Source organism: Camelus ferus, chromosome 1, assembly GCF_009834535.1.
Source record: "Camelus ferus isolate YT-003-E chromosome 1, BCGSAC_Cfer_1.0, whole genome shotgun sequence".
Taxonomy (NCBI): domain Eukaryota; kingdom Metazoa; phylum Chordata; class Mammalia; order Artiodactyla; family Camelidae; genus Camelus; species Camelus ferus.
In genome coordinates, this window is record NC_045696.1 from 81934249 (window position 1) to 81937621 (window position 3373).

At 41.8% G+C, this 3373-nt stretch overlaps 1 non-coding gene across 1 annotated transcript; it reads right to left on the reverse strand.

Moving 5' to 3' along the window:
* Positions 1 to 748: 748 nt before the first annotated feature.
* Positions 749 to 820, reverse strand: TRNAA-CGC. Its single transcript has one exon. It is a non-coding gene; the product is annotated as a tRNA-Ala (tRNA).
* Between the last annotated feature and the right edge of the window lie 2553 nt (positions 821 to 3373).

Below are 3373 nucleotides of genomic sequence, written 5' to 3' on the forward strand. Positions count from 1 at the left end.
TAAATTATCAAGAAGAAGACTTTCATGGGCTCAGAATGTCTTTCTAAGCCAGGCTGTGCTAGTCAGGCCACACCTGGGAGTGACAGTCCTGGGTCAGGTAACCTCCTCTTACCTAACCTGGAATAGGGGGTCGTGGGTGTTAAAACATGACTGCCTGCAAGAGCCTTTGGACAAGGCGGCTTCTTTGTAAGGAATGTAGACACGCAGGCCCTGGCAACATCTAGTATACCATGGTGGTATTAGCTAGGAGAAAGGCTCTCTCTCCCTTTAACACCTGCTGAAATTCGGGCCACCCTTCAAAGCTAGACTCAGTCCTCAGATCCTTTGTGAAGCTGTGCCTGCCCATCTCAGCCTTCTCTAATTTCACAGTCATATACATTTACCACATTATGCTTACAATGTAACTTTATGAGCTCTGATTTTTCACCTATATTGTAAAATCTGGCAGGTCAGGAACCTCATCTTACTCATGTCTGTATCCCCCACAGGGCTTGGTTTGGTTCCTTTACATGGTACTCTCAAGAAGCCTTTGTTCTTGACTGTGCAGAAGTTGATACAGTCAGCCTTCCTGCTAACCCATTAAATAAATTAAGATTTTCAGCAAGATCCTGAAATACATAAAAAATCCTGTTGTTTTTTTTTTAAGAGTCTCTACCACATTCTGATATTTTTCTAGTATTTAGGAAGAATCTCAGACTTTGTTGTTTTTTGAGGAGGGTGATAATTCTGTTTATTTATTTATTTTTAACAGAAGTACTGGGGATTGAACCCAGGACCTTGTGCATGCGAAGCACATGTTCTACCACTGAGCTATACCCTCCCCTACAGACTTATTTTTAAATTGAATAAAAATCAACTGATCACAGGGAGAAAAGGAGTAGGTTTTCTGCCCCTTAGGCCCTTAGTCCCCGTCCCTTTACTTTCTTTCAGTGCCCAGGAAAGTCTCTGGTGACTGCAAAGTGAGATATGCCCTTTGCCTGTGTATGTAAGGATGCCCTTTGGAACCAGTGTGGCCACAGCCTGTCATTCCAACTGGGGCACTTCTGACTCTCCATCAGGGTGGATTTCCTGTCTGGCTGACACCCTTGGTGTACAGATGCTTATCATTAAATCAACACAGACAGGCTCCCCAAGGGACTGCCTTTTCCTGGTAGTGCATTTCCTACCAATCCTTGCTTTGTCAGTTTGATAAGCATAATAGTCTTTAATCCACTATGACTAGGTGCAGGATTTCTCTACTGATTGTCAAAGAGGTGGATGTGGCCAAAAGTTGTATTTCCAAAAAAAAAGTCTATATTCATTTCAAGCATAGTTTAGGTCTGTTGCAGGACTCATGAATTTAGCTGAAGGATATAGAGCCAAGACCTATGCTCTTTGGCCTCCTGTGTTGATTCATTCTCTCTCTCTCCCCACCTATTATTGAACTTGAATGCCTTCAGATAGCACCTGTGCTCCCTGATTTACCATGGCCCTGGCACTCTCTGCTGCTGGCCCTGGCACACACATTTTCACACTCAGCAACTACTACGACTCACGGTGGCGGGCTCCCCTAGACCTTCCTTGGCTCTGACTCCAAGGGCCCACGGAGGGCAGGCTCTGCGGCAAGCCAGAGGGGGCCTGGGCGCCTACACTAGCTTTCTGACTCTGTTGTAAAGGGAACCAACCCTATGGAATAACAGTTTGTGGGAGAAGGCAGGCAGGCAATAGGAGATTCTCTTTGCTTTGGTTGTGTATCTCTAAACAAGAAGTCCTTTTCAAACAATCACAATACCAGAGTTGTACCTTAAACAATTAACAGCAATCCCTTAATATCATCAAATATCTACTCAGTGTTCACAGGTCCCTGATTGTTTCATAAAGTTTTGTTTGCTTTGTTTTTATAGTTGGTATGTTTAAATCAAGAGCCACATACTATACTTGGGCATGTTTCTTGAGTCTCTGAATTATATAGGTGCTCCTTTTCCCCTTGCCATTTATTTGTGGAAGAAACTGTGCCATTTATCCTATAGAAATATCCTATATTCTGATTTTTGATGATTTTGTTAACTGCATCCCTGTAACGTCAATTTAACATGTTCTTGCTCCCTCTGTTTTCTGTTACAGTGGGAGTAAAATCTAGCAGCTTAATCACATTGTCTTTAATTTGTTGGCAAGAATATCTTATTGGCAGTGTTGTGCACTTCCTGTTTATATCACGTGAGGCACATAATGTCTGTTGCCTCTCTTTTTTGTAGCATTAAGGTTGATCAGTGTTTCCAGATGCTGTCAGCCTGATCCATCTATTATAAAGTTCCCCGTCAGTTTTCAGCAAATGGTTTCAGCAACCACTGATGATCATTGCCTGGATCCATTATTTCATTAGGGGTTACACTTATTTATTAATGAGGAATATTTTTTAAGAAGAAGAACTCTCTTGTATTTATTGGTCAACCTGAAGTGTGGTTTTGTTTTGTTTTTTCAGGAAAGGCAGGCTGTTTGAGTCTTTCCTTTTATTTATTTTATTTATTTATTTATTAGTTTTCAGAATAAGAAGCATCTTCCAAAGATGGCCAAGGAGTTTTCTTGATTTTAATTTTTTGTGTCCATAGGAACGCATCAGTTTTTAGCCTGTTTTATGTTTTGCTCAAAGTGTTTCACTTTTGGCCATACGAGCTGCTTGGTTCTGAGAGATGAGTGACCCATGATCATACAAACCTTTTCTTTCCCATATGACTAAGAGCTACTTTCCAGAACTTACAAAGTGGTTTGTTATGAGTTATATAATGTGGTATTTATAGCCCCAAATTGGTGTGTTACTAGAGTTTCAGAGGACGTTACATGCTGCTGTGAAGTCCGACTGTCAGGCAGATGGTGGGAGGCAGCTCCAGTTGTGAGGAGGAACTTCTCAATGTGTTGTTGGTGTTGCACTGGTCGGGGTTTTCAGATTCTGCTATTCCTGTGGGGCTGCCATGACTTTTACTCTACAGGACTGAAGTTGGGAAATGTCACATTCCTACCACCTGATAAGCGGCACTCTTGAAAAAAATAACATCTGCATCTTCCTGAACCCTCATTAAAAGTGAGGTAAATGAATAAAGTAAGCACAAACCCACAAGAACACAAAAATTCAAGAAATGAGGGCGAAGGGAAATGTGAGACTGACGGTGAAAGGAAGCCCCACGATGACAAGCACGTTCCGGCCCAGATTAACGCAGGAGGATGAGGACGGTCGGAAAAATGACACACTTCCTAATGTCTGAACACAGTGAGAGCGCCTTACTGTGTGGAGAGAAAGTCCGAGGATGAATGAGTGATGGATAGGTAAATAGAAAACTAAGCCAAGTTTTTCTAAGGTACATATTAACTTTAGAAAAAACAAAAAGTTATTCAAGAA